The 11,822-nt window shown below is 36.6% G+C and overlaps 1 non-coding gene across 1 annotated transcript; it reads right to left on the bottom strand.

The window, feature by feature from the left end:
• Positions 1-11,195: 11,195 nt before the first annotated feature.
• LOC121224842 (small nucleolar RNA R71) lies at positions 11,196-11,302 on the bottom strand. Its single transcript, XR_005922585.1, has one exon. It is a non-coding gene; the product is annotated as a small nucleolar RNA R71 (small nucleolar RNA).
• Between the last annotated feature and the right edge of the window lie 520 nt (positions 11,303-11,822).

Here is an 11,822-nt window from a genome sequence, read left to right as displayed (position 1 = left end):
TTGACCCATGATCTTGAACTAGCTGCCATCGTATTTGCTTTAAAAATATGGCGACATTACTTATTTGGTGAAAAGTGCCATGTATTTTCGGATCACAAAAGTCTCAAAAATTTGATGACTCAAAGAGACTTAAATCTGCGACAAAGACGTTGGCTTGAGTTGTTGAAAGATTACGAGCTTGTCATTGATTACCACCCGGGAAAGGCTAATGTGGTTGCGGACGCCTTAAGCCGGAAATCATTGTTCGCTTTACGAGCGATGAATGTGCACTTGTCTGTTCTACCCGACAATGTGTTAATAGCTGAATTAAAAGCCAAACCATTATTGATTCATCAAATTCGTGAAGCCCAGAAAGTTGATGATGAATTGGTTGCAAAACGGGCTGAGTGTGCTCCGAACAAGGAATCGGAGTTTCAAATTGATGATGATGGTTGTTTGAGGTTCAGAAGTCGTTTGTATGTTCCAAGGAATTCGGAACTCATTTCGATGATTCTGAACGAAGCCCATTGTAGCCGAATGTCAATTCACCCGGGGAGTATGAAATGTACAACGATTTGAAACGTTGGTTTTGGTGGCATGGTATGAAATGAGACATCTCCGACTTTGTTTCGAGATGTTTAATATGTCAACAAGTGAAAGCGGAACATCAAGTGCCTTCAGGATTACTTCAGCCAATCATGATACCCGAGTGGAAATGGGATCGAGTCACAATGGACTTTGTGTCCGGACTGCCATTGTCAACAAGTAAGAAGGATGCGATTTGGGTTGTTGTCGATAGACTGACTAAGTCGGCTCACTTTATCCCCGTGTGTATGGATTTTTCATTGGATAGACTAGCTGAATTGTACGTTTCTCAGATTGTGAGATTACACGAGGTACCTATTTCTATCGTGTTGGATAGAGATCCGAGATTCACCTCACGATTTTGGAAGAAATTGCAAGAAGCTTTGGGTACCAAGCTGCATTTTAGCACTGCTTTTCACCCCCAAACCGATGGTCAATCCGAGCGGATAATTCAGATACTTGAGGATATGTTGAGATGTTGCATCCTCGAGTTCAGTAGTTCATGGGAACGGTATTTACCTTTGATTGAATTCACTTACAATAATAGTTTTCAATCAAGTATTAAGATGGCACCTTACGAGGCTTTGTACGGTCGTAAATGCCGTACACCATTGTTTTGGACCGAGCTCGGTGAAAGTAAAATTTTCGGAGTTGATTTGATTAAGGATGCCGAACAGAAAGTAAAGGTAATCCGTGAAAGTCTGAAAGCAGCCACAGAGCGTCAAAAATCGTATGCGGATTTGAAACGAGAGGACATTGAATATCAGGTGGGAGATAAAGTGTTCCTTAAATTTTCGCCTTGGGAAAAGGTACTCAGGTTTGGCCGTAAGGGCAAGTTGAGCCCGAGATTCATTGGGCCGTACGAAATCTTCGAACGAGTTGGTCCGGTTGCGTATAGATTGATTTTGCCCCCTGATCTTGAAAAGATTCACGACGTCTTTCATGTTTCGATGCTTCGACGCTATCGATCTGATCCATCGCATATAATTAGCCCATCAGAGGTTGAAATTCAAGCTGATATGAGTTATGAAAAAGAACCGATGCGTGTCCTAGCTCGTGAAGTGAAAGAGTTGCGAAACAAAAGGGTTCCGTTAGTTAAGGTGTTATGGCTCAAACACGGGATCGAGGAAGCTACTTGGGAAACCGAGAGCTCGATGAAAGAACGATACCCAAACCTATTTACCGGTAAGATTTTCGGGGACGAAAATTTCTTAAGTGGGGGAGAGTTGTGACAACCCAAAATTGACCCTAGTCGGGAAGTGGTTTCGGGACCACAAAACCGAGTCATAAAAATAATTGATTTCCTTATTCTATGCTTATTATGTGTGTACATGAGTATGTGGAAGTTTCATTCTCCAATTTTGCCAATTGCATGAGAAATTATTAAATAGGGATTGATATGAGACATGGTGAAAATATGATAGGCTAATTTAAAATGGTCTATTAATGCATGTTGTGAAAATGATGGGTTTGCATGTCAAATTACCCAAAATTTGAGCTAGTGGTTGGCCATGCTATGGGTGGAAACATGTTGGGAACATGTTGGCCTAGTGAGGTATGTAGGAAAAAAATAAAATAAGGGGCATGGGCATAAAATAATGAAAAGGAGTATGATGAATACAAAAAAAAATGCGTGTAGTTGTTTCCCCCCCCATTGCCGTGAGCTAAAGAAAAGAAAGGAGAAAATTTTTGTTCATCCTTTCTCATCTTCATTTAGCCGAAACTAGAAAGAAAAAAACAAAGAAAAAAAAATGCTCATCCTTTGGTTCATCCTTGGCCAAAAATTTTAAGGAGGAAGGAAGAAGAAAGGTTGAAGAGGTTCGGCCATGCATGTAGCTAGGCTAAGGTATGTTTGATGATGTTCCATGAGATGCATGCATGTTTTAGTTGTTAGCTTGAGTTCTACCTAGCCCATGGTCTAAATCTTGCTATGTGATGGAAATGACACTCGGCCATGGATGCATCATTCTTGGTTGATGTTTGATGTTGTGGTGATGAGGCATGAGGATGAGTTAAGATTCGGCCTAGGTGGAGTTTGTGTTAATGCCATTGCATGCTAAATATGAAGCTTGTTAATGATGCATGTGATGGTGGCTTGATGATTCTTGAACCTCCTTTTTAGCATTTTTGAGTGAGCACATATGTGCATTGGTTGCTAAATGGAGAAGAATCGGCTAGCAAGTTGTGTGCTAAGGCCGAATATAACTTTTGCATGTTAATGAGCAATGCATGTGTTAAATTGATGGAAAGGGAGAGGATGCTTTACTAGTGTGTATATGTGTGTATTAGCCAAGTTTTGAACTTGAAACAAAAGGGTGTTTAGTCAATACAAGTGACCATACTTGTAGAATGTATTAAGTGTTGAAATCGGCCCCAAAATAGACATGCATATTCGGCCAAGGGGGAAAATTAGCTAAAATGTTGAGTTTGATTCATGATTCCGTACATATGTGACTTTAATGTCTAATGTATAAATATGGGCTAAGTGCCTTGTGTTCCTCTTTTCGATGCTCAAATGATTAAATCAATTTATTTGTTTAATTAAGCTCAAGAGCAAAGGGGAACTAAATCCGATAAAGGGAAGGAAAAAGTGGTCGAATAGCTATCGGAATCGTTCGACAACACCCGAGGTAAGTTCTTGAGTAAGAGAGCTTAAATTAAGATTTGATTAGATCATGTTTTAAGCAAACAAAATCATGCTCTTTGTGTGTGGCTATTGAGCCGAAATCACAAGAATGATAAGTGTCTTGTGTTTGAGTTTTGCTAACGAAAATGAAATACGAATGTGTCATGATTTATTGTTAAATGTGCATGGTTATTTGAATGATGTCCGGGCTAAGTCCCGAAGGCTTTGTGCTAAGTGACCATATCCGGACTAAGATCCGAAGGCATTTGTGCGAGATACTAATTCTGGGCTAAGCCGAAGGCATTTGTGCGAGATACTAATTCCGGGCTAAGCCCGAAGGCATTTGTGCGAGTTACTAAATCCGGGTTAAGTCCCGAAGGCATTTGTGCGAGTTACTAAATCCGGGTTAAGTCCCGAAGGCATTTGTGCGAATTACTATAACCGGGCTATGTCCCGAAGGCATTTGAACGAGGAGCTATATCCGGTTAAATTCTGAAGGTTCGTGATTTGGGAATGAATGAACTTGCTGTAAAATTCCAGTTAATACTCTCGAAACATCCCAACATTGAGGTATGTTTCGTATGTGCTTGAATTTAGTTGAGCCCTTACAAATAAGTATTCGCTCACTTGATAAACGAGCTACCGGCCTTTGGCTGAGTTGATCTTTTGTGGATGTACATAAGGGTTGATAATGTGAAGCAAGTACGATATCGTAAATTTGTGCATATGAAATTATCCGTTTAGCTATATGAATGCTATACTTTTGTTGTGCTGGAATTCCTTGCTCAAAACTTACTAAGCATAAATTGCTTACTCCGTTTCATTGCTCCTCTGTTTTATAGATTTGGTTCTCCAGCTATCGGACTCGGGATCTTGAGGTCAAAGTCGCCCACACTATCAAAGCCCCCTTTTGGTACAATTTTGGTTGAACTTTGAAATGGCATGTATAGGACTACCCGTTTGTTGTGGGTCGTGGACCCTTTGGACTTGTATAAATTTTGGATAGCCATGCGAAAATGGCTTATATGTGTTTGAGTATATTGTTATAATCATTTGGTGTGGATATGCTTGACAAGGATTGGCCATGGGGATGGTTAATCACTTTCATAAATTGTGCTATTTATGCAAAAAGGGCTAGTTGAATCATGGAAACCATGAAATAGGTAAAGTCTACCTTAAAGGCAGATGCTGACAGCAGCAGTGATGTAGATTTGGAAAATCACTAAAATAGTAGGAAGGGAATTAAATAGTGAATAAATTATGTAAACAAACCTTGATGAATCTACTTTCATAGGAAAGTAACGAAACAATCATACGGATAGTATGTTAAGAGATATTCAGGTTCTCGTGAGACAGGGCCAGAACGGTTTCTGGATTTCCTGTTCCGACTTTGGAAATTCATTACAAATTAACCAGAGAAAATTAGGAGTCATACCATATATGGATAGATTTCTCTCTGAGTCTAGTTTCTATAGAAACAAACGGTATCAGTATTGGAGCCCTGTACAAGGAGATATCCAAGTCGTAATGCGCAAAGGTCAGGGTAGTCGATCCCTGTAACATGGGAGACTTTGACTAATAAACTGTACTAATTGGCCCGACCAAAAATTCTAGAAAAAAATATGTAGATGGGCATATGAGTCTAGTTTCAGGAAAAAATCACGAAACTGATTTTCGAGTTGTGAAACTCAATATATGATTTTTAAAGCGACTAGTACGCAGATTGGCAGTGTCTGAGAAATATTTTTATAAGGGGTTTAAAGTCTGTTAACACCTCGTGTTCGACTCCGGTGTCGGTCTCGGGTTCGGGGTGTTACAATAGATGTTGGAATGTATAATATATTTTAAATTATTTGCAAAATGGTACACAAGGTGAGTTTTGGACTAAATTGCAAAGTTTTACGTATTTGATAATTACAAATAATGTTAAATATTGAATGAATATGATCTGCTATGATATATGATTTGGTTAATGATAATGCTACGACAATGTATAGGTTCTAAATTCTATATAACTGTGCGTTTGAATTTAGTAAACGATTAGGATATGATTGATATGCCAATAGGGTTAGTTGCGCACTTGTACGAGATTGCACTTTGGTGCCTCTATTTGCACTTCAGTGTCCCTCATTGCACTTTGGTGCCCCTTTTTGCACACTGGTGCCTCTGTTTGCACCACGGTTCCTCTGCTCAGCAGTATGATGCTTTCTAGTGTGGTGTAGATTCCCGGAGTATTTGAACCTATTTACTATTGTTCATCGGGCTAAATGGTTAAGGTTAAAAGGAACTGACTGCTATTGTATATTTCGATTTGGAAATGGGTAAATAAAATTGGAGTGATGTAAATGATTTTTATTATGCTCAATAGTTCAATGGAATGGTATTGATTCGGATTTAATTGCATAAATTCATATGTTATATAACGATTGAATAACGTATCTGAAGCATGTAAATATTTGATGTCATTGAATTGAATAAATGCTACTGTAAAAATTGAATTGCTTGAAACTTACATATAATGATCTCACCTTACTACTAATAAATTTGGAAACATGAAGATTGTATAGTTAGCTATTTTGTTATGTTAATTATGAATTGAGGTGAGTTGCTGCTTTAATTACCTATGAGATTACTAAGCATATAAAATGCTTACTCTATTTCATTTTATTTTTTCTTTTGTAGTTGGCATTTTGCGGAGCATGTATGTCAAATCCCTTCAGAGCTCACGTTATCCAGCTTCTGTCTCGAAAAGACTATTAAATTGTTAGAGACCCGGTTATGTGGCATGTATATAGGCTTTGACGTGGTTAAATGTTGATTTTGGAAAATTGTGAAAAGAGTCCATATATGAAATGTTTTTTTTGGGAAGTTTATGTGATATGTATATAATAGGTTGATTTGTATGTGTGTGGTTAATTGGAGTATGCATGTTTTTAAACCAAGAAAGTGATTAATTTTGGATGGCTGATTATAATATTTGATGTATGTTTGTTGGCGTTGTGGTATGTTAAATTTGAAACCCTCTAATGGTTAAGTTGAAGGTGAAAAAGGGTTGAAACAATGTGATAGGAATGATATATATTTGTACTATTTTAAATTGTTTGTTATACTTATAACCTTGTTGTGAAATGGTGCGAATGAGGCATATTGGTTAGGTGATTAGGAATTTGATATATAACATGTTTTGGTTAAGTTTGAAATGTTAAAATGATGAAAGTGTTTGGTTTGAGTAGTTGATGAATACGTATGTTGTTAAGCTTGGCAATGTGACCATTTCATGTGATATGGTTGAATGGTCTTGTAATTGGCTAAATGCATGTAATGGTATAAGTATTAGTTGATTTTTTACAGACGTAAATGGGAGAATTGGGAAAAAACAAAAGATGGAGATGCCTCCACCCCACCAAAGAAATTTGCAAAGGCTAAATTGAAGAAGATCGATGAGCCTAAAAAATTGGAGTGTAGGCTAGGCCATGATGTGTGTTATAACATAAGATTTATAGAGTCCATGAAATATAGATGGACATGATTGTGGGGAGCCAAGGGGGACAAGGCTTTGAATGGCCTAAATGGTCGAGTGATTCGTCTAAAGGCAAGGAGAACAAGACCGAGCAAAAACAGGAGGAAGAGGAAGAAATAGAAGACACGACTATGGAGGATGATGAATTCACCTCTTATGAAGGGAACTTTGAGAGTGCATTTGTGGCCACAAGGCAACCTAAAGGGGGACCCGTCTTTCGAGAGCCAAGTGAGCTATCTAGTTGACATAAAATTCTAAAACTTATCATGCGGGATAAAGGAAAATGAATCACGAAAACAAGTGTGGATCCCTAGGATACTTCAGATTAGTTACATGCGTTTGCATTTTATTTTTATTTTTATTTTAATGTGGCATGTAAACTATTAAACACTTTTGGTTTTTGTTTGTGGAAATTTTTATTTTATGTTTACTATTGTGTTTTTGTTTGTTTTTCTTTCTTTATTTTTCTTATGTTTAGTGAGTCACCCTGAAAGATTATACAACATTTAGAGCTTCAACGAGGATGTGGACGCCTAAGCTAGGCTGATGCTCTGTTATAGGGAAGTCCGGTAAGCTCCTATCCTTTATTTTGCACACATTGGGGACAATGTGTAGTCTGAGTGTTTGGGGGGTGCATATAAGTTTATTATGTGTGTCTATTTTTTTATGTTTATTTGTTTGTTTATTTCATTTTTATGCATTTTTCAAAAATTTTCAGAAATCCAAAAATATTTTTCTTCTTTGTTTTTAATTTTTGTTATTGCATGGTGGTTGGACGTTAATCAAGTAATAAGTTAGTAGTTGTACATATCAAATGAGTATATAAGATTGCTAAACATGTAAATTTTGAATGATACTAGATAATTTCTCGCTCTTAACTATAGATTAATTAGTTCATTTGGTTAATAGGTATAATAGATTAGAGGCAATAATTGAAATGAAAATGTATAAAATGTACTGTAGGATGAATAAAATATATGGATCCTTGTAGATAAATAACTAGAATTGCTAATTGTTCTTTTAGATAGATGTATGCTTAAGAAAATTGTTGCTCCATGACTAACCCAGGAAAGACCTTAGGCATTGTTTGTATAGCCTTGAGCCTGAAGGACCAACCTTAAACATTACATTATCCCTAGTTCCCGAATTTGAGCCTTACATTGTCCTTCTTAATGAACGTCATTGTTTGAAACCTTGGGCCAAAGATGAAGTTTGAAACTAAACCCTTCACTGTCCTTGAACTTTGAAACGCATTATTGAATGGACGTCAGGCCATGGACATCGAGGGTTAGATAGGAACATTACAGAGGTTTCACAAAAATGTACTCGAGTGATTAGTGAAGAGGGATTGAATTAGCTCGTAATTGATTCTTGTTAAAAATCATGCTTAAAAAAATGAAAGAAAAAAAATGATGATCAAAAGCATTGTAAGAGAAAAAAAACAAAGTGTAAAAATTCTCAAAAACAAGAAAAAGAAATGAGCATAAAATAGTTTTGAAATCATAGTGCGCAAAAGCGAGCTAATACCAGTTATCCTCTTCCACATTATTGGAGAGATAAGAAAGGTGAGGGAAGGAAAAATAAGGCAGTGAGATGCAACGATCACATTTTTGGGGGAATTGGGAATAATGTTGTGTGCTATACTATTCATAGTGCTAGAATTGTTTTGAGATGAACTTTCTTTGAATCCGTACCAACCTCAGTCTCAGAACGTTACAACCCTAAAAGACCTTTGGGACCGAAATAAGGCATCGACACATCAATTTTTATATAGCTCACATTGGTTAGAACGAACATGAACAATTCTTCTTAAAAATCTATGAGTGGTCCATATAATTTATTTTGATGAACCTCATTTGTACATATGTTCATTTACATTGCTTCTATCTTTATTAACATTTTAACTTGAACTACTCATATTTCCATTAGTAGTAGGTAAATCAGCTAGATCTCATTCTTAAATTGCATGTGAAGTAATTATTGTAAAATTTTGAAGTTGTGTAACTATATATTTTAATTGTTTGATTTAGTACAAGGGTTGTCTTTTTGCATGTTTTGTGTGTTTGCTTGAGGACAAGCAAAGACTTGAGTGTGGGGGAATATTATCTACCATAAATTGATGTGGCAAATTAGGCTTTTTTGACACACTTAAAGAGCTTTTTCTCGAGCAAAATAGAGTTTTTAGCTTAGTTTTTTTTTATTTTTGTATTTTTATATTTTTTGGGTAATAAGTGAAAATCTCTTGTTTTGTCTATTTTTTATCCAAATTGATTGATAGTGCCATTGGGAGGTCTAACGTGTGTTTTAATGATGTAAGGACGTGTTGGAGGTTGAAAAGGAGCAAGAATGACATCTAGGGAAAGGGTATCGCAATAACCAACCATTAGAATCACGAAACCTCCGACTGTATAGAAAGCGAAGGAGACCCTTTGGTGGTATCATGACATCCTCCTTGGGCATCACAATATTAACCTCTCAAGGAAGACTCCCAAGTTCAATATTGTTCGAGATATTGTGATATCGTCTTCTGGGTATCACGATATCGCCTTTGTTAGAGAGGCAAACTTGGACGAAAAGGGCATCTTTAGTCTACCTGACCCACCAATCACATAAGGACCGTGTTGGGGAATTTTTGCATAGAAATGTCATCAGAACACCGTTCAAAACAAAAAAAATTTGCTGAGGAGGAGAGAGACACATTACCTTAATTCTAGGTTTAGTTTTCTCTATATTTTCTTTAGTTTTTCTTTGCACTTTTGTAGGGTTTTTATTTTTTCGCCCCTTCTACCTTAGATTAGATTTTGTTTTTTTCAATTACTTCTTGATCTTGCTGTTCTTTATGTTAGTTAAGTTAGTTAGCACTGTAGCTATGGTTATTTGTATTTCCAATCCCTGTACCTTGCTTTCAAGACTCTTTAAGCTTTAGCTTAATGTATTTCATTTTATTTTACTTTAAATCTATTAAAGCATTTTCCTTTTATGTTTCCTACTTTAGATTTTGTTGTTAGATGTTTTGGTTTCATGCCATTTAAGTTTTCTTGCATAAAAATCTGAACTTCCACATTTTTCTCAAGCTTTACTTTCATGGCTACTTTGTTTTCCATTGTTATGTTTATTTTCTTGACTTTGAGTATGTGTAGCTAAACCCTTAAGGTGGTTGGTTGATGGAGATGTGGATAAACTAAAATCATTGGACAAAGGACTAAATCGTAACAAATTGGACTAATTGAATAGAACTAAGAACTTAGGTAGTGAAGCCCCTAAAGGAGTGTGAAGATAAAGTGAGACCAGAAGGTAATCTTGTCGTGCACCATTTAGTTAGTCCCGAATTAACTGGCGAGATCAGAATATAAACCATACCTAATTCATCTAAGTCGGTAAAACTGAGATTGAAAGATAAAATGGAGCCAATTGGTAATTTACGCGATTTATGTCCCTAATTTGAGATTTGGTGAACCACATCGAAGTCAACCAACCCCCATTAGTCATTTGCTAGATAGTCCCTTTAGTTTACATTTCTTGTAATTTAGTTCTTAAAGTAGAATATTTAATTTTCTTGCAAAATCATATTAGTAGCTACTTAGCCTCTATTGTGTATTCTAGTTATTACTCAATCAGTTCTTCCTTTGGGTTCAGTGCTTGGAATATTTTGATGTTTCATTGTAAAACTATAAATATTGCAACTGACCTATATGCTTACATTGAAAACAGGTTTTAAAATTTATTGTATAAATTCATTGTTTTAATGCGCATACGCCCAGTCGGTCGAGTTGTCGACATTGTTGCAGAGGAAGACGGTGTAAGATTGAGTAATTTTTAGTGTACACTATTAGGTAGAGATAAGTAGCCAAATAAAGATTTATATGTATGACTTTATTTTCCATTTATTTTTGTGTTATTCAACTTTTACTTAATTTTGTTCAATCTCTCGTGCTTGTAGGAATGTTGTATGACTCAAACCAGGAATGGTGTCTTACCATTTTAGTTAGAACTGGAACGTATCATTACACACTCAAGGAGGATGCAACTTATGAGAGACATTCCATTTCCACCAAGAGAGCAACCTATCGAAGATCCGCAAGGAGAAATTCGGCAACCACCACAATTACCCATAAAATAAAGAACTTGGAGCGACTATGCGATGCCCAACTTAGACGTTTTTCGAGGTAGCATTAACCCCCAAATGATTAATGCTAATAACTTCAAAATTAAATGACAATGATTCAAATGTTACAATCAAACCTTTAATTTTGAAGGTCAATGAATAAGGATCCCAATCAACACCTTAAGCGGTTTCTGACCATCTGTGATACTTTCAAATATAATAGGGTATTCAATGATGCTATTCGTCTTTGGATATTCCCTTTCTTTCTTATTGACGATGCTTTTATGTGGTTATATTCATAGCCAGTAGATTCAATCAACAATTGGGATAAGCTAGCGAGCAAATTTTTGGCAAAATATTTTCCACCAAGCAAGACGATGAAACTTTGGATGGACATTACGAGTTTTCGACAATTTGAAAGAGATTCATTATATGAGGCTTGGGAGCGCTTCAAATTGATATTGTACAAGTGTCTGTACCATGGTTTACAAGATTGGATGCAACTTCAAGTCTTCTACAGTGGACTTGATAGGAATTTATGCTCTAGTCTTGATGGAGCATCTGCTGGAGCATTCATGTCAAAGACTTACGCTAAGGCTTGTCAACTCATTGAGGATATGGTGATGAACTCTTACATGCGGTCGACTAAGCGGCTCACATATTGAGCCAAACAAGCGACAACAAACGCTCTCACTAGTGAGGATAAGTGTCAACAAGTCCTCGAGAGGCTTAATCAATTGGAGATGAATGCGACCAAGGCTCAAGTCCAAAACCAACCTAATCTAACCAGTTTTAATGTAGGGCACGATGATGAGAGCAACCATATGGAGGCTAATTATGTAGGGAATAGAGGATACCACTCTTACTCTAAAACCTATAACCCTAAATGGCGTGATCATCCTAACATTAAGTGGGGAGGGAACCAAGCGGGACCTTCAAATCAAGGGAACCAAAACACTAACCCTCTAAAACCCAACACACCATACCAAACTCCATTACCTTTTAGA

The sequence above is a fragment of the Gossypium hirsutum genome, chromosome D12 (genome assembly GCF_007990345.1).
Source record: "Gossypium hirsutum isolate 1008001.06 chromosome D12, Gossypium_hirsutum_v2.1, whole genome shotgun sequence".
Lineage (NCBI taxonomy): Eukaryota > Viridiplantae > Streptophyta > Magnoliopsida > Malvales > Malvaceae > Gossypium > Gossypium hirsutum.
Note: the sequence above shows the minus strand (reverse complement) of the source record. Positions and strands in the feature narration are given on the sequence as shown.